The sequence below is a fragment of the Gallus gallus genome, chromosome 18, assembly GCF_016699485.2.
Source record: "Gallus gallus isolate bGalGal1 chromosome 18, bGalGal1.mat.broiler.GRCg7b, whole genome shotgun sequence".
NCBI lineage: Eukaryota > Metazoa > Chordata > Aves > Galliformes > Phasianidae > Gallus > Gallus gallus.
The window spans coordinates 9,515,374-9,538,550 of NC_052549.1; the positions used below are offsets into that span (position 1 = coordinate 9,515,374).

A 23,177-nucleotide genomic window follows, 5' to 3' on the forward strand; every position below is an offset into this window, starting at 1 on the left:
ATTTTGCACGTTTATCATCATTTGATTTTTGTTTGCCATGAGAAATAAAAGGGGGTGTGCTTCAGCTTCTACTGCTGAGACAGAAACGCAGACCAAGCGCCCCAGCTGAGGAAGCCCACAGCTCCCAGGAGACCAAAGGTGCAGCTCCTCAGGCCCTGTGCTCAGCCACCACTTTCCTCCATGACTTTGGACAAACGGCTTCAGAGCCTCAGTTTCCTCTCTTGAGAAATAAAAAGGGGCCATTGCTGCGCCCACCCAAGAGGCTGCACCCACCAGTGCTTTGCACAACACTGATCCCATGGCACACAGAGTGTGAGAACACCACAGCACGGGGCTGCTTTGGCGATTAAGAAATCCAAGCTGAGTCACAGAGTCAGAGCTGCAGGTTCCCAAAGCGCACACCAGCAACCAAACCGCTTCCCAAAGCAGCAGCACAAGGGCTGGGTACCTCCAGGTACCACCAGCTCACCTCCACCAGGCTGGGACCATCCCCTGCAGGGAGCCGGGATGCTCAGGTGAACATATCTGCATCCCAGATGGGCATTTCCAACCACACACACCCAAAACAAGTTGTTTTGCCACACCTCCTGCGGAAGAGGTTGTAAAAGCTCAGCTCATCCCTGCAGAAAGCTCTGCAGGGGGTGCTCAGTTCTCCTTGCCCTTTAAATCGTTTTCTTCTCCCTTCCTCCTGCCCACACCCACTCATTCAGCGATATTTATTATCGCTACTGATTTCCTAATCTCCAGCACATGATGCAAGAACAGAACTCGGAACAATGTCACATATTAAAACCCAGCCACAAAGTGGAGATTTGGGAAAGCTCCGCACGATAACTACCTGAGAAAAACAGCACCGGAGCAGCAAGTCCTCCTCCTCCAACCAGAGCATTGGCAGCAGGCATAGCCCATGCTGGGGCAGAGGAAAAGGTTGGAGGTAAAATGCAAATTGCTTCTCCCTGCTCCCCCAGGGTCGTCTCCATCAGGCACTGCCAATGTGCCAGGCAGGAGCCCATGCAGGGACCTCTAAGGGCACTCGGAGCCCCATCCTTCCATGGGAAGGACTTCACCTAAGGTTGAAGGATGCTGACGGAGGATGCACTGCTGTAGGCAGGTGGGACGGCTCTGCTGCTGCAGCCTCAGACTCCAGACATCAGCCTGGACATCACCAAACGTGGCTCAGTTACACCCTCTTGATGCATTCAAGGCCAGGCTGGATGTGGCTCTGGGCAGCCTGGGCTGGTGGTGGTTGGCAACCCTGCACATAGCAGGGGGTTGGAACTGGGTGATCACTGGTCCTTTTCAACCCAGGCCATTCTATGATTCTTCACATTTATCTGGCATTTACCAAAGTTTGGTGCAAACCCCGACCTGCCCTTTCCTCCAAGGGAAGGTGATTGCCTCCTGCAGCTGCTCCAAGCAGAGCTCCTTCCTCAGGGCAGAGAAAAGGCTGAAAGGGAAGAGCAGGAACTGCTGCAGATGGGGCAGTGGTGCAGCTCCTTCAGATCCAAAGAAACTTCAGAAGGACAACACCAGGGAGGTCGGTGGCCAGGAGACAACGACAACAAAAGCCCCGCACGAAGCCAAGCATGGCAGGTGAAGGGAAACAACACAGGAAGAACAGAGTGGGGGAGAGGGATGGATGAGGAGGGCACGGACTGGAAAAAAAGAGAGGGTTCCAACTGAAGCAAAATCCCCATCCTGCTGCTGGAACCTCCCGCATGCAGCAGGCACTTGTGAATACTAATCAGAGCTGAAGAAATATCAGACAATTAAGGAAGGAAAGTCTCTTGGCAGGGTTTCTCCTGGAGACGTCGGACTGGTTTTGTTTATGAGCGAGAGGAAGTGGTAACCGCTCCTGTTTGTTCTTCGGAAGAAAAGAGAAAGCCTCAGTACTTTAATTCCTCTGCTGAGAGCCCTGGAGATTTGGCCTCCGAGGGATCCAAACGGCTGATCCAGATTCACCCTCAGCCTTTTGTTGCAAGAAAATATTTTAGTCATTTTTCTCCCTCCCCTTCTTCTGCGTGGGGAAGGAAAGCAGAGGAGGATACAAAGAGGCGTTTTTGTTTGCTGAACGTATCAGTGAGAAGAGCGTTCCAAAGGACCGCGGTGCAGCACAGCTCCCAGCACATCGAGGTGTCTTTGCGGGGCAGATGTGCACCTCAGAACCTCCTTCACCTTAGGGAGGCACACAAGGGAACACAGCGAGCTAGATAAGCATCCATTGCCTTGTGGGGAAACGTGAGGGCAGAGAGAGCCAGGGGGTGCCCAGCACAGGGCTCCCATCGCTGCCATGCAGAGCAGGACACGGCCACTCATTGACTTGAGGGCACAGCCTCCAGCTGCCGGTGGCTTTTAGAGCATCCCAGATCAGCAGCCGTCCCCCCCCAGGCAGCCCTCCTGCAGCCGCCATGGACAAGCTGTGACCCCCGTGGCACAAAGAGCCCAGAGTTTTTGGGAAGGAGTGCGCTACCCAAATGCATTCACCATGGAAACCCGGCTCCGGGATGGTAGCACCGGTGGAATCTGCCACTGGCTCCAGCTATGGAGGAGGCAGCCTGGACAGTGAAATCTTTCAATGCGAATGGTGCCGACCAAGCAGTCTGGAACTGATCTGGAAGTGCTTTTTGAGGCAGCCAAACACGCTGCTTTATCCTGTAATTATTCACCCGCTCCCAGACAGCACAACGTGGAAGTGCTGAGCCAGACGGCGCTCCCAGCCCCTCTTCACCTGAGGAAGCTGGGCCAGAGAAGTTAAGGACAGCAGAGCAGCAGCCTTCCTAACGTATTTTCTTTGGGGAGAGCAAAGCTGGAGGTGGGGGCCTGCTCAGTGCACGCTCAAGAGGACACAAAACAAATGGCTCTGCTGAAGCTTTTCAGACAGATCTATTAAGCTGTACGTGTCAATTGGTTTTGGCTGAAGCCAGATCCATAGGGGTCATACTTACAGGCCCACAGGTCTGCTCGCTCCCCAGCCCAATCCTGCACTGCCATCATACCCTGTGAGATTAGGACCTGCTGGCTGTCCCACAAACCCGGGTAAAGGGAGCAGATGGGCCTCGCACAGCCTGTTTGGGTACCTGCAGTCACTGAGCAAACTCGTGAGGGATTCAGCTCGGGTCCCAAAGCACCACCCAGCACTCCCAGCAGTGGGTCGGCCGCCAGCCCAGCACTCCCTGGGAGCCACAGTGGTGTACTCTGCACCCAAACCAGCACGGGGTATGAGGACATTCCCGGTCCTACCCTACCTCTCTTCTCCTGCATTGCAAGAAGCCGTTTGCCACCTCTTCCCTGCCTGCGAACTCGACTTCCAGAACAGCTCTGCAGCACTCCGGGGAGCAGAGGGACCGACACCCCGAAGCGCTGCGATCCACCCCGCGGCTCCGAGCCCGGGGACAGCGGAGTCCTCCAGCGGCGGAGCCACAGCTCCACCAAGTGGCGAAACCGCAGTGCCACCCGGCGGTCGGAGCCACAGCGCCACCCGGCGGCCACCGCCGCTCTGCACCCGCTCACATCGCCCGGCAGGTCTCGGGCTGCAGCCCGGCGGTCTCCTCCAGGAGAGAGAAGAGCATAAGCGGCATTTGCAGGGAGCAGACTGGCACGGCGGCACGAGGTCCGCGGGTATTTCTTTTCCCCTCCTTATGATTACCCATCTCCCAGTTGCTTGCCAGTGAGCATCTCGGAGGAGCGCAGGCTCCTCCCGCAGTGACATCCTGTGCTCTCACACCAATCCATGCACCTCATGGGCAGCCAAAGGCCCCCACCAGTTCCTGCAGGTATTTGCAGGGGAATTGGAAGAGAAAGGATCGAGAATGCTCCGGAGTAGTTCTCAGGCACAGTGCTGGGACATATCCAGACCCCACCGCCCTCCGAATCTGAGCCTTCACCACCTGAATCTGCAGCTGCTCCTTGCAAAGCTAACAGCTGTGCCTCACCAAACTTCCCACTCAAAGCCAAGAGGAGATATCTGATGAGAAGAAGCACAGGGAGGAATTCTCCCATCTGTCACACCCAAAGCACTGATGAGCACCAGAAAGAGTTACTGTTTGCATTTTCTCTTAACTTCAGTTTTGTTTGTTCGGACTTAGATCTGCTGGGGGGAAGTGGAGCAGAAGTGTTTGTTTTGAACAGAGTTTCAGTTTTACCCAAACACATCCCTGAGATGCCCTTCTAAACACATTTCATTTCTGCCCTTCCCTTACATGGTCACAATGACATTCTGCAACCACAGCATCCTTCCCACAGCCACTCTCTCCTCTTTCACTACCTGAAGTACCCAAAATGCACTGGCAACCTAAACCTACACAGACCCCCACACAACAATCACCACAGATCGTTATTCCAAGTGAACACACGCACATCACTCATTCTCTCTCTCTTCTCCATTCCTCCCAGACCATCCTAGAAGCCCCACCACAGCTTACACCACACGAGGATGCCCACTTTGGTCCTTGTAGCCTCAGAAGACAACCACGGAGGCACAGCTGGGGACGCTGGAGCACAGCAGCCCACACTCAGAGCCATTCAGCCGGAGGGAACTGCAGAACTCGTTTTTTTCCTAAGCCTCGAGCAGAAGGTCTGACAGACCGGGCCAAAATAACGCCCGGCTCCCCAACGCCGGGCGCACAACGCGGCTCAACGCGGCCCAACGCGGCCGCCAGGTGGCAGCGCGGCCCCGGAACGGACCCGTTCTGCCGCTCCGGCCGGGGACGGATCCCGAACGACGGCCGCTGGGAAAGGTTCGAGGTATCTCCGCCGCAAGGAGTCGTTAGCAGACCAGAGAGCGTGATTCACTGCTTGCAAGTGGAGGTAATGGTCTCCGTAGGGAGATCCCAATGGAGCCTTCCTGCAATTCCTAGGCAGTGCAATGCCAGACAGAACTGACAGCCATCAGAGCCATGCAGCATCTCAGGAAGGTGACAATTACCCCAGGGAGCAAACAGGGCTTGGTGCATCACTTGATGCACAAGTGGAGAGAGCAGCCAAGCTGACAGTGGAGATCCTCATTTACAGTTCACATCTCCAACAGCTGAAGATACCAAAACAAAGCCAGAAGTACCAGCCTGGCCCCTTATTGCACAAGCTGTTAGAAAGCCAAACTGCATTACACTTATTTGGGGTGGAGTGTCTGCCTTGCCTTACCCCACAGAGCTCTGTTTTCAAGCTGCTGTACTACCAACAAAAGGAAATATGTGATATCATTCCCCCTCCCTGTAGTTCAGAGACAGGAAGCCAAAGGACTCATGTTGTAAGGAGATCAGCTCAAGTGTTGGTACACCCAGATGCTCGTTGGGAAAACCACAACCACAAGGCTCTGGGAAGAGACAGAGCTACGTAACAGCAGCAGTCAGATGCTAGCAAAAGAATTGGGAACATCTGAGCTGGGCACATCCCAGCTCTGCTCAGACAGCTGGGTGTGTGCAGTGTGAAGTGAGTGGGAGCCAATTGCCTCTTCAGGTTTGCATTTGCCTTCTCTACCCATACTGAAAAGTATCCAGCTGGCAGAGCTGTCTCCAGAGAGGACCACGTCCTCTCCTGTATTTGCATTCAGCAGAAAGAGCAGCGTCTTTACATCTCCTGTTTCCCATTCATCCACACCAGTGCAGAAAACTGCTCAGCTGCTGCAGAACACACACAGCTGCACTGCCCCTGCATGGACACCAGCACAGACCTCACACTCCCACCACAGCCTGCATCAGACTTTTGGCCTGACTGAGCACCAGCAAGCAAGAACAGATGAGCTCTAACTCAAAACAGAAGGGTACTTTATTTTAAGAAGTCTTTCCACAGCAGCAATTTTCCCTTTGTTCACCACATTTCTCAGCCTCGTTCTCCCACACCAAAGCTCACTACAGGAAAACACATGAGAGAAAGCAGCCCAGGCAGAGGGAACCACAGCACCATCTCAAGAAAGCCATTTCTGCTCCGTGCTTCAGAAATAAATGGGATCCACCTCAGCTCAGAGCAACAGAGCACCTGTAGGCTTAAAGCCTATGGGGGCAACAGAGATTGAAGGGGAACATCCTCCCCAGAGCACATGGGGACCACAAAAGCTATGTTCCATCAGCAGGTTGGTCCCAGAGGAAAGCCAAAACAAGACAACTGCACTTCCTTCTTGCCAATGGGCAGCACAGAAGGCCAGTCCAGGGCCCAAAGCAATGGACCATGAGGGATGGCACAGGAGTCTGAGGTGCTTTGGGGCACAGAGCCCCAGAAAGTGCTCTCCAGGACAGCGGGAGAAGCCCCTCTCCCCCAGCACAGCAGTCACCAGCCCACCCAAGCCAGAATCCCTGTCTTAATTCCCCATTCCCTCTTGCGAAACCACAGCTCCTCCTGCAGAGCCCCTCAGGCACATCTCAGCATCCTGCCCCCTCCAAGGAAAAGTAAAACACACACACCAAAGGCTTGGCATCATTTTCCAGCAGTCCCCTGCCTTCCCCAAAGTGGTTTTGGGGTTTCAAGGAGGCTTACAGCTCACCTCCCTCAGCAGGGAGGCTGCCCACTCACAGCTCACCCCCTGCACCCGCTCCCCTCCTTGAGATGAGCCCCACACCATTCCCAATAAGCCTCCCAAGCGGCAGTAATCCCACACAGCTCCCACCACCCACTGTGGCACACTTCCAAGTGCAGCAAGCCAGCAGGGTTCCTCCTTTCCAGGGAAATAAAGAGACCTGCCTGTGGGGTGCTGCACTCGCACTCCTTTGTCCATTATTCTGCAGTAACCCCAGAAAGCAAGCATGAGATTTCAGGGTCAAACAGTGCTAAGAAGATCATTGAAGTAGGAGATGAAAGCCACGTTAGCTTTCCAAGGCAAAACCCTATCTACTCTATTGCTCCTGGAGTAGTAGGTAACTAGACCAGCATCATTTCTCAAAAATGGAGGAAAAAAATACCTTAAAAAAAGGAAATAAAATCCTCGACTCACCCAGGACCAGCAGGACATTCCCACACGTATGCATGGATGGGGTCTTCTTGCAAAGCTCTGCAATGCTGAGAAATAATAGCCCAAAAAGGAGAGGTGTCTGCAGCTCTGGGCTGCAACTGCAGCTTTCTACATCTGTAAGTTGGATGATCTCAAGCACCAAAGGCAGTTCCATAAGATGAAGAAAAGCTGCCGGGCTGGCTGAGTGATGCCAAAAGAAATAATCCAGCAGGTTTAGAGGAGCAGGTGTCTGTGGGCACCTGGCAGCAGCACACATTCCCAGCTATAGGCAGAAGGGCGCATCCAAAACCCACAGCAGTCCAAGAGGGCTCCAGATGTGAGATCCCAGCAGACAGAAGGCATCCCAAGATGAATCCTCCTTCCTTGGCCGAAGGTGAGAAGTCTCAAACCCACACGTGGTCAGGCTGATTGTGTCTCCTCTCTTCCAGGTACAAAGGACACTCCAACAGCCATCGCATCCACCCACCCATCAGCGATGGCAGTTACCAAAACCTGCAGAGAAACACATCAGGATGAGGGAACAGCAGCGACCTGCAGCAGGTCTGACACACAGGAAACAACCCATCCACAGAAGGAGGATAACCTCTTGGCAGGACAACGTGGCCAAAGCACCCCGCAGTGGGGGCAGGGAGCAGAATCCCCCCACTGCAAGGATGTCCTGATGGAATGAGAGCCTGCAGCTGCTGTGCTGAGCCCTTCTGTGGGTCTGCTCTGCTGGAAATCACACAGACCCCAATGTCCCTCAGCAGGGGGACCCAGCATCTTCCTCCCTCAAAAGCAAATAGAAATCACTGCAGCACACAGGATTCCTTAGGAGGGATTCTGATTTAGCACTTGTCCAATGGCTCCACGCTCACACGTACTACAGCATGTGTGCACGCACAGCACTTTATGGGGATACACTGGGACTGCCCCGCTTCGTTAGGGCGCTGCTGCTCTCCAGCACAAAGTCCGTATTTGTTTCCCTGCAGGGGTGGAAATAAAGGGGGTTTTGTATTTTCTTCCTCTTCTCTTTGCAGGCTGGAGTGAGTTTATTTGACACTCCAGCACTCTTTGTGCGCTGAGTGCCCGAGGATAAATGCTACCCTTAAGAGTTACTTGGCGTTAGACAGAGGGACCCTCTTCAGAGGAGAATGGGGGTTTGTTGGGATGGGGCGGGGGGGGGCACAGGGGAGGGGGCCTCCGAAGAGTGCCTATGCAGCCCTCATAGAAGGGTCTCTGTCCTGGGCCACAATAGAGCAAATTCTTAAAGATACCGGGAGCTGAAAGGAAGGAAGGAACTTTCTTCCCCTTAAAAAGGATTTTTGGGAACAATTGGAGAAGCTATAGAAAGGGGATCATTATTTCCCATCCACGCTGCTGAACTGGAAGCCCTCCCTCCCCCTCAGCTGGGCAGATGTGAATGTTTGCCATTGGGACACACAGGACCCGGGGCCACCATCACCACTGAGTTCCTTTTTTCCCCAAGGGAGCTGTGATGCCACTGCAGTTTTGCTGGTGAGCTCCAGGTATTCTATCCTATTCACAGCAAAATTCAGCGTTGCATTGAACACTTGCACGCCAAACACTTCCAGTGCCCACATCCAGCTCCTGCCGCCCTCTGTGCCTGAGCAGGATGCAGGGCTGCACTGCAGCACTTGTGGCACCACACAGCAGTGCCCACAACACAAATGTTGCTGCTTTTCCACCCCAAAGTTGCCCTGCTCATAGCTGCCCCCCCCCCCCAGAGGGGGACACCATGCCCTCCTTCACATGCAGCTTGCTGAGGAGACCCTGGCACCATGTGCTCCAAGTAAAGTATACAGTACAAAGCTGCAGCTGGCCATAAAGTAGGCTGGTGGAGCACAACCCCACTGCAAGCAAGATCTGTCCATAGCCACCAGCCTTTCCTCTGGCAGGCTGCTGTTCATCGAGGTGCCAGCACTCAGCCACAGGCTCTGCTGGGGGGCTCCCAGGGGCAGCCAAGCAGAGTTCTCCTGCCTTGGAAGCACAGAAGAGCCACTGCCAGTTTCATTGCTGGAGCTTATTGCCCACCAATAGGCATTTGGGCACAGAGCTCTGAGCAAGCCAGGCTGCCTCTTGGTGTCAGCATAGATGCTGCCTACCCAGGGATGAGCCAACCCCAGCACTGAGCTCATCTGCATGGGAAGATGAGCAGGAGAGTTCCACCTGCCAAAAAACAGCATTTAACACATATCCCAAAGGAATGTTCCCTGCAGCACTCTCCCAACCCAAAGCCTCCGTGCAGTAGCACGCACCACACAGCAACCTGCCGTCACAGCGCATTAGAGGTTGTCTTAGACTGAGCTCTACTGAGAGCCATTGCTGGGCAGTGCCTCCTGTGAGAGCACAGGCAGTTCTGCCGCAGCTGTAGCAGACCACTGACAGCTCCAGGGGCGAGAAGCAAGAACAAAACCACAGCAAGAGGGGCCTTCGGAGAGCCTGTCCCAGTCTGAAACCCACCCTGGGCTCCATTTCTGCAGGAAAGCTGCATAAACACCCAAGGAATCAAACATTTATTTCAAGGCTTGGGTTATAGCCCTCCAACTGCATTGCCCGCTGCCATGGGAGGGGAAACCCAGCAGGAAAAGGGGGGGGGGGAACAAAGCACTGAAAGCAGAGCAGGACATGAAGCCACACGGAACCCAGCTCTGTCCCCAGGGGCTAATAAGGTAACGCCCCGTAAACCCTAATCCTGTGTTAAGAGTTCTCATCAAAACCCAACAGTATTTATTACCTCCTTTAACTCCCTAATAAAAGGGTTTTCCTGCAGTGTTTACACTAACAGGGGGGGGACTTTACGCCAGCATTTGCCCTTTTATTATTTTAAATTCATCTTTCTGATGAAATAAGCCACTCTGAACAAGGCTGCCCTTTGTAATGCCATTATAACTTTCTGGCCAGCCTTGGTAACTGGCAAAGCACCGTGCTTTCCTTGCCCTCCCCTTTGTTGCTTTTCCCTTCTGCTCGAAGTTCAAACAGAAGAGCCCCCAGCGAGCTGCATTGTGCTGCTGCCTTATCCCCCCTTTGTCTGGGGTCTGAGACATCTGATCTCCCAACACTGAAGGCACTCGGATCACTTTGTATAGAGAAGAGTTCCTGGATAGAAGAGACCATCCCAAACCCTCCGGTAAAGATGAGCCAATTGCTGTTAGGAAACACCCATTCCACCGAGGAGAAGCACTGCACCTATATTAAATGTGTTTGAAACCAAGCAGAAGAGGAATGCATGCCCACATCCAGCCCTCATTGCTGCTCAGAGCCCAGGCTCCTATATTTCATTGCTGCTCTTCCCTACATTCAGAGGCATCCGTTTCAGGAAGGCTCAGGTCCCAGTGTCCTCTGAGCCCTCTGTTCTGCAGCCCACAGAGCTGCATTGCACCAAGGCAGTCAGCTACAGGTGAGCTGCTCTAAATACTAAACCCACAGTTTAATTTATAGCTAGTCATCCAGCTGCTTACATCCCCCCCTGCAAGTGACTGTGACCACCAATCCTCTCTGGTTCAGGGCAGCTCTCTTCTTCCAGACCCAAGGAGGGAAGCTGCCTTCCCCAGGGCTCAGGCTGCAGGGTGAACATGGGGGGCTTGGTCCTAGCAAAGCCCAGGAGATTTGGGGTTTTAACCATGTAGGTCACCTCCCCCACAGCCTTTACCTCCCTACTGCTGCAGGTAGGAAGATCTGAGCCAGTAAATCAGTGCTGGCAACTGAGGCAGCTGTGGCACCAACATCCCAATCACCACCAAACCCACCTGAACACACAGGTGGCTGCCAGCAGCACAACACATCCCATGCCCAGCAGCTTCCCCATGCTCATGCCTTGCAGAGAGAGCTCATGACAGCTGCAGCACAGCCCTCCTTGCTCAGGAGACACCACAAAGGGAATGTCCACAGCTACAACAGTAGCTATAACTTCCCCCTGCCAATGAAGATGTGGATTGCATTTCTCTTCACACATGCTATGCTTGCAAAGGGACTTCACACTTTGGGTTACAGGCCCTCTTCACATCAAGGAATCATCTCCCAGCTGTCAGGGGGCTGATAGGGTCCAACCATTCAGCAGCACCCCAGGAACAGTTACAGCCAACCCATGGAATGGAACCTGAGGGGTGTCACATTGCAGGGTGGCTTTTGGTTTAGAGATCTGCACATGGAAAGCAACCAGCAAACAAGCAGCCCAATAGGAAAGACAAGCCCAAACAGCATTAGCACCAAAGCCTTTGAGAAAGGAGAGCCTAAGCACTGCAACACCCCATGTGCCCCACACTGGCACCCTATTAGCACAGGTGTGACCCCACATCTGTGGGAGGATTGAGGTGTGCAGATTTTCCCACCCATCCACAATTTTACAGGGAAGTGATGGCTTTGGGACATCGGTGTTCTCATCACCTGCCTGACAGCACAGAACGAGTTGGGGAGGAGGAAAGTGCCCTCACATACACCGCTTCAGCCTCTGAGCTGAAAGCTGCCCTTCTAAATGCAGGCAGCCTTTCCCCAGGCCTGAGTCACTGCTCAGCAGCCCCTTCTCCCCCCTGTTTCCACCCTACCAGCTGGGACTGTGATTATAAAAAGATGTCTCAATTAGCAAGAGAGCTGAGCAATCCCTCCCATCTCAAAACCCTTCAGAGGAAACGCATTCCAATCCAGCAGAGAGCAACACTAACAATGTCCGGGCAATAAAAGCTCCTCTTGTTTATATCAAAGTAACCTCAAACATCCTCTCCCCAAACAAGCATCCCTCACCCTCCATACGGATCAGTGGGCTTAAAGTGGAAGGGCCGGCGTTGTCCTCACTGCACTGCATCCCCAGGAGCAGACAGCACTAATTTGTGTGTTATTGGTTGCAGGTCTAGACCGGTGTGGTCTTTTTGTTGTAGTGAGCAAAAGAAGGGACTCATTCATGTTTTTCCAGCGTTCACACAAAAGTGCTCTTGTGCATCACAGATACCTCGCATCACCCACCCCCATCAAGTGCTCCCAGCTCTGTGTATACAGCACCAGAGGGTGGGGAGAGCCCTGAGCCCCCAGTAGAGGGGGGGGGGGGAGGAAAGGGGAGTTGAGGCTCCTCAGGGCCTCCCCTCACCCCAGCCAGGCACCTGCCTGCAGCTCACAGCAGCCCCTGCATAGCACAGAGCCTTTCTACAGAGGTTTTCCCACGGGTGGGGAAGGGGAAAGTCATAAGATAAAAATTATGAAGTCCTTTAAAAATAGAAAAAGAAAGAAAAAAAACCCAAACAAACAGAGATAATACCGTCTCGGTTCCTCTCAGAGGGATCCCTGCCTCACCAGCCCGGCCCCTCGGCTCCCAGTCCCGGAGCATCCCCCAACCGCAGCCCCGGAGCCATCCGGACACAAAGGCGGCTGAGACAGGGCCGGAGCCCACCGGAGGCACAGCGGGCCCTGCAGCACGGCTCAGCCCCGCGAGGGGATGCCCGGGACCCCGCCGGTACCCCACTCTCCCCTCCCCCGACCCCAAGCGAGGAGCCTACCTCAGCGGGCCGCCTCCCAGCCGCCGCATCACCCCGCCACCATCATCCGCACTCACATCTCCCGGAGGGGACGACCCCGCGATGCTCGGAGGAGGAGAGGCGAACGGAGGGGGATCCGTCCGGCATCGCCGCCGCTCCGTGCCCGAACAGAACCATTACCACAACGCCCAGAGATGCTCCGACTGCGGCGTCCGGGCCATTTCCCCGCTTATAAAGCCCCGCTGGCGGCGGGCGGGCGGTGCAGCTTCACGGGACTTGTAGTTCCTCCCCCGGGCCGGGAGCCGCCTCCCCCCGTCCCTCCCTCCGTCTGTGCGTGCGTCTGGAGGGAGGGGGGGGGACCGCCGTCCGTCCCCTGACGAATCCATCCCATAGACTGCGGGTCAATGAGTAACGCCAGCGAGCGCTCAGCACCGAGACCGATCGCTTCAATTGTCCCGTGTATTAGTTATTGTTTCGTTTAATTATTGTCCCAATTATTAATTTAAATTAATGATTAACCCGTCCGTGGAATGAATGAGCAATTAACCGCGCTGTTGACGTTCGGGCTGATTTAAGGCCCGTCCTTGCGAGCGTGCTCCGTGCAGGCAGAGCCACCTGCATGCCCTGATGGGACGGATCCTTCCCCACGCATCTCCCCACTGCTCTGTGCCCCCCACGCACTTTTAATTCAGTCCCCGTTTTTGTGCTGCGCAGGAAAACACCCCAAAGGAGACCTCGAGAAGAAGGCAGCTGGCAATGGGAGGGCAAACAGCTCTGCACAGCCCCTTTGCAGGCAAATTTTAGGCGAAGGAGAGGGCAAAGGGTGCAGAACGTGTTGGTGACCCCACGCTCCCCCCACCCCATTGGGCTCGGTCTGGGTGAGCCATCTCCCAGCCAGCGGCTGCGCAGGGGCTGGGAGCCAACGTCCCACCTGCACTGCGTAGGGCTGCATCCTCTGCTGCAGGAGGGAAACCACAGCAGTGAAACCACAGGAGTGTTGTAGGACAAGTGAGCAGGGGGCTGAGGGAGAGAGAGGGGAGGGGGGGGAAACCTCCTGGCAGGTTTTCAGGGCCCAAAGCTGGAGTGGAAATGCTTCCCTTCCCTTAATTGCTTGGAGACCAGATGAATTTCTTGAAGAAACCACAGCCGAAATGCTGCACAAATCACATTGTTGTGCTTGTGTTGGCTGCATTCTGAGCGAGGTAAAAGGTCATCGTTTATGGTATATTAAAAGGAAAATATATATAAATTTTAGCGCTGTGGAGGAGGGGTTGTGCTGCTTTTTCATCCTCGCGTTCTCTAAATTAAAACCTGTTTGGCAAGCAGAGGAGTGCAACCAGCAGCAAGGAGCAGCGCTGGGAAAAGCTCCTATGCGTGGCACTGCAGCAGCCCCTGCAGCCCCCAGCTGTCCCTGTCCCTTCCTGTTGCCCTGCCTGCCCCTGCTCATGGGGTGCAGCATTGCCAAGGAGCAGCCCTGGTCCCAAATACAGAGGCAGATGGACCCAGAACTGGAGCAAAGTCACATCCTGCTGGGCAGGATGCGCTGGGAGCACTCCATACGGTGCCCACAGGTAGGGTGAGACCCAAAGCCCATTGGAGTCCATGGGAAGGCTTCTCAACTGGAGCCATGTCTTTGAAGGGCCAACATCAGCAGGACGACCAAGAGCTTGGTGGCACAGAACTACCTGCTCGGATGGCTCTGGATTTCTCCAAGCAAGTTACCATCTTGGTAGCTTCATTGGGAAGCATTGCTTCATTTTCTGCTGTTGTCGCCTCCAGAACCATGTGCACAGGGCACACAATGCACTGAAATAGGGTGAAGCACTGAAATAGAGCAGTATGCTATAGCAGGGCAAAGCACTGTAGTAGGGTGATGCACTGCAACAGAGTGATGCACTCTAATGGAGCAGTGCGCTGTAATTGGGTGATGCACTGTAAAACATGGGCAAGGCTCTGCTCACAGCCCACCCAGCTCCATGCAGCTCTGAGCACAGGGCTGGCACAGAGGTGAGCGACTCGCTCCCAGCAGAGCTTGGCTTTGGTTTACTGGAGGATCCCCACTCTCCAGTTTTACAAGCGTGTGACTTGAGTGCAAAAGGTTTGGGAGATGCTGAATGCTGTGTGCTGCTGCCAGGTGAGCCAGCACCCAGCAGGGCTGGAGCATGCCATGGGTCCTGCGTGCCTGTGATCGTGCAAACACAAAGACATTGTTTCATGGGAGAGCCACCACCTCCCCTTCTCGGCTCCTTGTGAGAGGACAGCATTCCTGCCCCGCATTCCTCAGCCACTGCTGGGATGGGGAGGGGAGAAAGGAGCAAAGCCCTGAGTTTTAATTAGCGCAGTGCCCTGCATGGGTGGTGTGGACAGGGAGTGGAGTCACCGTAAAGCGAGATAAAGTGCTGCACGTCAGGGAATGGGGAATCATTACATGAGAGCCTGCAGACTTCAGAATGTCAGCCAGATGTTCCCAAGTCACAGCAGATCAGTGCTTTCCCAGCTGAAAGCATCCTTTATCCTTGCAGGGCACCTGAGGAGGGAGGGAGGGGTTTGGCCCCACAGCTGCAGCACATGGATCAGTGCAACCTGCAGCCTCCAGCCATGGGGCTCGGAGCTGTTTGTGAGAGCTTTTAAGAGCAGGAAATCCTCTCTGCAAATGGAGAGAGGAGGGATTTTGGTTGGGGATGCACATGGTGCTCTGTGTTCCTGGCCCGGCTTTGGGGCTGCAGCTCTACAAGGCTGACACAGCACCTGCATCGCATGGAGAGAGTGCATAGGGATGGGCACAGCATGGATAAAATGACAGGGAAATGGGGAGGGAGATGTGGGAATGAGCTCCCATCAGACACACGCTCTGAAACCCCTGAGAGTCTTCTGCCCTCCAGATACCCTCCCCACACGGGCTAACTATAGAGTGATATATTGAAATATGGGAACAAAAAGCTTTTCATTTCGTTCGCCAAGAGTGCCAAATGTCTGCGAGGGCCAATAAAGAACTGTTGCTCCAGGGAACGGCGAGCTGCATTTCAGGTAAAGCAAAAACAACCTGAATCGTTGCCCAGAACGTGAACCGACCCCAAAGTTCAAAAAATAAAAGAAAAGAAAACCAAAAACAAACAAACAAACAAACAACAAAAAACCCTTGAGGTTTTGTAACAGAGTGCTGTGATGTGGGGTTGGTTTTCTCCCTGTTCCTGGGTGACCACAAGGGATGCATCAATGGGTCTCTGCATAGAGCTGGTCCTGGGAGGGAGAGGGGGAAACCCATTGCTGACAGCAAATGTGGGTGTCTGGGGAATGAAGGAGCATTGGAAGAGGGAGCAATGCCAGAGTAGCTGCTGTGAGTTCTGCACACTCACAACTTCCCTTCCACCTCTGGGAAAGGCTGTGGGACAAAGGACACAGCCGTCACCTGTTTGCACAGTGACAAAGCCCAGGCAGGGAAGAGAGGTTTAAATGCCTTTCCCAAGGGCACGCAGCAGCCCCGTGGCACAGCGGTCCTCCACCTCCCACCCGGGCATCCCAATGCAGGGACGGTGAGGGTCTGACAGACCCCAACAACCTCAGCCCAAAAAACGTCCCCATATGGAGGCGATGGGAGGGGCCGGGTGGAGCACAAGGCCAAATCTGCACAGGGAGTGGGGCAAAGAACACCAACCCATGCGATGCTGACCCCGTGCCAGTGTATCTACGGGCTGTGTTTTATATTTAAGTTCATTTATAGGAACTTGAAGGCTGAAATGCTGTTAGAAGTGCGCTGCGTGCTCCGCCACGGAGAGAAATTCATGATTTGAGCTCGAAAAGGTGACTCATCGAACATCCATTATAACGAGGAATAAAACCACACACACACACTGAGCGAGATTTTCAAGGAGCCCCGTGATTTAGTGTCTCTTTCTTTTTCTCCCCACACTTTTTGCCTCCTGCACAAGGATCTATTGAGAAGCTGCAGAACAAACGTTCCCTTATGCAGCTCCAAAAAAGTCTCCGTCAGTTTGTCTGAGACAGCTGCCTCCAAGCACGCTATGGTTACTCATTAACCAGGTCTCCCAGGGCAAGGGGAAGAAGGAGTAAACTTAATAGACCCTAAACCAGTGGCAAAATAATAATAACAGTAATAAAGAAAATAAATAAATCAGGTGTCCTGGAAAAGGAAAGGGAGAAAACAGGTGGCACCGGGAGCACCTCGGGGGGTGGACACGGAGGGTCCTGCGGCGATGGGCAGCCAGAGAGCGGCCCAAAGGGACCAGCAGCACCGGGAGCAAATGCGTGGGGACAAAGGAGTGAGAGTATTAAAGGGAAAGAGAAGAAAGAGAGGGGACAGAGAGGTACTTGTGCTCCACGGTGCTTTATATGCTCCGAGTGTGGGGGGAGGATTACTTCACTGCGGCAGAGTTGCCCGTCTCTGCTCCCCAATGGCCGGGTGCCTTCCCTCCTCCTTACAGGCTTTGCATGAGAATGAGTGGCTGCTGGGGACTGGGGGATGCTGGGGATATGGGGCTGCTTGGGGACATGGGGCTGTTGGGGTTGGTGTGCGCTCTCCAGCCGTCCCCATGCTCCAACATCTTCACGCTGGATCCCAAAGATGGGACATCCCACCCAGCCCTGGGGTAGGTTCTGCCCTGCCCAGGTGAGACAGCACTTTCCTGCCCATCGTCATCACCCCCAGCCCTGCCCCACTGCAAGCAGCGTCCTTGGGATGTTTGCACCCAAGGATGCAGCTTGCAGCCTCATTTCCCCCAGCCCCGGCTTTTTGGGAAGGCAGCCAAGCGAACCCAACCAGCCACACATCCCTGTGAGCATGGCACCATGACAGGGAAGGACAGGGAGAGTGCTGTGACCATGCAGCAGGGCCTGCTCCATCCTCTGCATGCGGCAAAGGGAACTGCGAGATCCTGACGGGAGCAGTAATTAGAGTTGCAATAAAACACCGAATATAGCTGTGAAGAGTGGCAGTAAATCAGCCCCTCCTGCCATTCACTGCCTGGGCAAGGGAGCCTTGGTCAACACCAGCATTAATTCCCTGGGCTTTATTTGCCATACTTGCTCTCCCTGGAGATAAGAGGGGGGCAATTGACTGTAATTATCTCCCTTTATTTTGTCATGTGATTTATTTTTTTCTTCCCCCCCCCCCCCCCCCCCCCTAACAATTAAGGGATTGCAGTCAATGGAATGGGGTGGGGATGGAGCGGAGCCAATCGCTCTCCTACAGCACCCAGCCCAGCACCCAGCCCCACGTCCCTCACCCCTATACGTGAACCCCTATCCCCTGCAGCATCTCCCACCCAGAGCCTCCCATCAGCGAGGATGCGCCCGGTCCATCCGGACCACGAGGCTGGGATCTGCCAACAGCTGCAGAGGAAGGAGAGGAGAAGGCTGCAGGGCTGTGGTTCTGCGATTCAGCTCTCCCCAGGCAGCTCAGCTGGTGCGCCGGCGAAGCAGGTTCCTGACGATGAGATTTTTGTGAAATGCTAAACATCTGGAGCTCAGCCTCACAAGGCCGCCTTTGTGCAGCTGGTAAACTATCTGCCATAAAACAGCACTTGTTTCTGAGAGCTTCAAGGAGAGGGGGAGGGAGGAAAAAAAGAGAGAGAAGCCATCCCCGTGGAGGAGGAACCTCGGCCACTTCTTCGCTCTCACCGGGGTTCTCCACGCCGCCCGGGCTGTGGGCAGATTGCTGCTGCCAAGACACTGTCAAACCCCATTCCCTGGGTCTTAACCCTTGGCAAAGCACAGCTCGCAGGACACGTTGCTGGGTTGCACTTAGGGTGCCAAGCTCCCACAGCACAGCCCCATAGGAAAAAGGAGCGCACGCGACTGGGCGATGTCGTGACCGGCGGGACGTGAAGGGCTGATGGCTTCAAGGAGGTGGTGGCATTTCTCAGAGCACCTCCAGTGCTTTGTCACCTGCTGAGACCAGAGAGATCAACGGGCTGCAGCGGTGCGAGCAGCATCTGTCCCAGATCCTTGGGGCAGGAGATGGGAGAGGTGAAGGTGCCATCAAAGCGCAGTGGCACAGTGCGGGGACACATCTGGGGACACATTTGGGGATGCTTCTGCCTGCCCAGGGCATGTCGGGGGGACCCGGTGCAATTCCAGCCCAGAGGAGACTCCTCCTGCTCACAGCTCACAGCTCACCAAGGGAGTTCGCAGCATGGTGCCCTATCAGCTTGTCATCTTGTCTAAACACAAAGCTGTAAAGGAAGAGGCAGCAAAGTTCAGGAATTCTGCATCTTTCCTTGGAAAGCTGCTGTCAGGTGTCAGAGGGAGCAAGCCCCCGTGGGACTGGAGCCCAGCTGCAGCACACCAGGAGGGCATGGACAGCAGCACCCGCTGGACCACAGCATCATTTCAGGCTTCCCAGCACAGGGTGCTGCTGCCACCAAGTCCCCAAGCACCCCGGGGAGCCAAACCTGGCTGGGAGTGCTCCAGGAGAAGACAAAATCCCCCACCACCCTCCCACCCACCAGGGCTGCCTCTGCACAGCAATTACAGAGGCCTCCGGGGCTTTCACACCCAGTCATCTGAGGCCTGCGTGTTCTAAACAACTTAATTTGTTTAATGACTCGAGAGGCCCCGGAGCCCCCTTGGTGTCTGGATACGTTTCCTTACTCTCAGAAAGGTTTTTTTTCACAGCAGCACAGCAGCCACTGCCCAGGAACAGCAGGCAGCAGAGGGCTGACGGGTGATCAGCATCACTCCCAAAGCTCCTCCTTGGTCCCAAAGCTGTTCCAGGGGAAAGACCCCAGCTCCTGAAGTGGGTCTGTTTGTCTGTCCATCCATCCATCCATCCATCCATCCATCCATCCATCCATCCATCCATCCATCCATCCATCCATCCAACCCTCCCTCCATCCACCCGTCCATCCATCCATACATCTGTCTGTCCATCCATCCAACTATCCAACTGTCCCTCCACCCACTCAGCTGTCTACCTGTCCATCCAACTGTCCATTCGTCCATCCATCAGTCTACCTGTCCATCCATCCATCTGTCCACCCATTGGTCCTTCTGTCCACTCAGCCCTTTCCAGTCTCTCCCTCCATTGTTTCCCAGCATACATTTTTCCATATGAGCTAATCTTCCCTTGGCTCTCAATGACGAATTTATGGCAGGGAAATTGTTTTGCAGGAAAAGGAAAGCAGATCCAGGCCATTCTCTTCCCCAGGATTTTCACATGGCTTTTGGAGCAGCAGTTCTCTTTTCTGCTTCAGGCACAGCAGAAGGATTGTACAGGACGAGATGGGGAGAGAGCGTGTTGGGCTCTGTAATGGTTTCATTGTTTGCATAAGAACACGAGAATGCAATAGGCCGAGAGAGATTTAAGCAATTCCTGCATGCAAACCAGCTCTGGACACAAAAGCTTTTTAGTTATCATCAGCAATTTGTAAGATTGTATTAAAATAAACCCACAGGCTCAGTTTCCTGCTCTCACGAACCCCCTCGTTGGATTACAAAGCATAGAAATGCGTCCCAGAAATCTTAACTCAGGACATGTGAGAGCCTAAGGAATACCCCTCTCCCTGTCCCTGCACAACTGCCTTCCCGTCCCTGCTATAAAAGCCCTGAAATAAGGAAAGAGGCACTAAGAACGGAGCAGCGCCATGCACAGAACCCAACACTGCTCCATTTCCTCTCTTTCCCTGTTTGGAACGGCCCTTCGGTCAGAAGAATTTCCAATAGACACAATCCTGGATCGACATCGCTTTACCCTAACCCCAACCCTTGGCACCTCACAGGACACACAGCAGCATGGGGAACATGGGTGGCACAGGGGCCGTTCCCATATGCGCCCCCCCACCGCTGGCACTGTTGTATTGCAGCCAGGGGAACACTCAGGAGCCACAGCCCAGCACTCGATGGCACAGTTCTCAAGGGCTGACTAACCATGCACGCTTACAGCACCAATATATATACAGAAAAAAAAAGGGACTGCCATTAAATCTCAGCAAGAAACTCAATGGCCTCATAGCATCTCCCCCAGGAAAGGGGCAGCCGGGCTGTAATTTCTCCTCTTTCCTCTCATCCCCCCAAAACAGGCCGGCTCCTGGGGCTCGGGGGTGGATGTGGCTGGATGGGTTAGAGCACCTGAGCTGGTGGAAGCAGAGCAATGGCTGCGTGTGCACTGCGGAGCTCGGCGATGGGATCTGCGTGTGTGCTCACATGAGAGAGTCTCAGTTTTAATTGCAGCCCCGTTGCCAAGTACAACAAAGCGTGCACACAAAGAATAGAAGTCATTTTGTTTTAAGGGTTGAATTGTTTCTCTCCTCAGGGGTGGGGAGGAGGGAGGTGAAATCCATTCCTCTCGAAGCAATGACTCAGGTGCTGCCATCTCCCCTGGGCGCGCATCCCTGCAAGCCCGAGGAGTGTTTCTGCACCGTGTTTTGTTTTACGGCACGGGGCCCTAATAATGGGATTATTGTTCGGTTGCGTGCAAAGCTCTCGGCTCGGGGTTTGCTGTCCCCGCCCAGCCCTGCAAACCGCAGCCGCCATCACCTTCGCCGTCCCCAGCGCCCGGCGAGCACCCAGCGCAGCATTCCTGCTCCCTGACTCAGCCTCACGCCACCGGGTGAGCACAGCAGTCCCTGCCCCTCTTGCACAACCGCTGCCATATCCCACCTGAAGACCGGCGAGTGGTGGCAAACCCGCGTTTCTCAAAGCTTTCCCTATTGCTCACCGCTGGGGAAAGCCCCCCTCAGGCTGCTTGGGGCCGTACAGAGCAAGGTGGGATCCCCCTGAGCACCCCAGCTCCGGGCAGGGTGTGGAGCAGCCCCGCTTGGAGCAAAGAGGAGAAGCCCAACGCCATGCACGGCCCAAGGGACAGCAGGTGGGAGGGAGGCTCTGCAATGCCAAACCCAAGGAAAAGCCATAAATTTCCACGGTAGTTCCTGCCACCGCAGGACAAATTGCCAGTGATGTTTGGCACAGCTGTGAGTGCCTGAAGCAGCAGGTTCTCATTGCGCTCACAACCCCGTACAACACCACCTCAAAGCCCCAATCCCAAGACACGTGTAATGCCACACACCTGAACACCAGCAGCCCCTCCATGCCCCGCTCAGCCCCCAGCAGAGCTCCTCTTTGCAGAAGAGCTTCCACAAGGACTCACACACCACCTTTTTGCAAGCTGCTCACCGGCATCGTTGCGCACTGTGCCATGGGCATCCTGCAGGCAGCATCTGCTCTTGGTTGAAAGAAAGGCAGCAAAATGCACCTATGCAGCATATCTTTTCTGCAGCAGCACTGCTCAGCAGAGGTCCCAGAGCTCACAGTGAGGCACCTGGGCTTCAGCTGGGCTCCCACCCTCCTAACACTGAGAGCCCACCCGCTGATAAATGCATCCCCCTGGAGCTGGGAAGAATTTAGGTGTTATCACACCTCTCCTTCATCAGCACAGTTTGCAAAACCCCGAACCACACATAGTGCTATCAGAAAGCAGCCCGCAGAGTTATATTTGGGGTTACTGTTAAATCCACGTGCTATTTAGGAACAGATCTTTACCTTTTGGGCTTTGAGGCTTCTGGATGGAGTGGGGCCGCATCTGAAGTTTATCTCCAGCCAGGACAAGAAGCCCTTAATGCTTTAGGATAAAACCCAGCAATCCAACATTTCTGTCTGTGTGGGGCTTTACCGAAGAACTAGAGAGGGGGAAATCCCCAGCTCTGATGCTGCTATTTCCCACTGACCTGAAGCAGAGATGCAGCCACTGACCACAGCAACCCTATGGTGGGCAAGGACCAACCTGCTGCTCTCCATCCCCAGCAGTGTGATGTGGGGCAGAACCAACGTGGGGCAATCCCCCCAGCCCCATCCCCACCCCTAATGCTCCTCTCCCCCTGCTCAGTGCCTGCAGCTCAGCGCTGCCCCACACTTGGCTGCTGCTTTGCCGTCGCCTTTGCTCCCGGCTCCACCTTTTAATTGGCAGCTATTGTTTCCACACGTCACTCCAGGCCTGGCCCCCGGCCAGCTCTTCAATTGCGGCAAGAAATAGATGTATAATTTCATTCACCTCCAGGGTAGAAACAGAAAAGAAGGATTTTCATCTGTGTTTTCTGCATCACCCTCCTGCCCTCCCCTACAGGCCCAATGTACATAATTATCTCGGCTGGCTACATCTAAGCAGGATTAAATGCATTATGTGATATTATCTCCTGGCAATCTGATTACGAGGTTGCCTTTAAATGCATAATGTGTTTTTTTGTACCAACTTACACCGCACGCCAGAAATCAAACAAGAAAACACGACTCGCAGCCCACAAGAAAACCTGACCTGTGGGCACCTCCAGGGCTACCACGTTCCATGGGACAGCTTTGGAGCTTCCATGGGAAGGCTTTGGAACCCAACAGGGTTATGGTGGGCTCACCTGCAGCTCATGGACAAAGGGCCGTTGTCCCCTCCCCTGTGCCCCCAGGGACACGGCCAGCACAGCTCAGCTGAAAAGAAGGAGTCCCCAAGGGCTGCTTTCTTTTTCCCAAGGGATTTGCTGTGGTTGGTTTTTAATGAGTCATAAAGCATGAGCCAATGTCAGGGGTTGGAGCCAGGGCGAGCCGGGCTGCTGCTGTACACCCAGTGAAACAAACTCGTGGGTGCCATGCACTGCAGATACCTTTCTTGGCTCTTCTTTTGTTATTTCCCTTCACAGAGCTCGCTGCCTTCCTGGTTGAGAGGCAGGACATTTGCCAAGCCGAGAACCATCAAACCATTAAAAAAGAAATGCAGTAAAAGGAGGAGAAGAAAAGGTATGGATTTACTGCCTTAAAATAAATCAGTGCAAACG

General features: G+C 54.3%; 1 long non-coding RNA gene across 1 annotated transcript in view; it reads right to left on the minus strand.

The window, feature by feature from the left end:
* The window catches only part of LOC417447, a 37,672-nt gene extending 24,975 nt beyond the window's left edge, over positions 1 to 12,697 (minus strand). Inside the window, exons 1-2 of the long non-coding RNA XR_005840740.2 lie at positions 12,427 to 12,697; positions 6,923 to 7,432 (exon numbers count right to left, since the gene is read on the minus strand). This is a non-coding gene — a long non-coding RNA (uncharacterized LOC417447). The remainder of the gene's footprint in view (positions 1 to 6,922; positions 7,433 to 12,426) is intronic.
* Between the last annotated feature and the right edge of the window lie 10,480 nt (positions 12,698 to 23,177).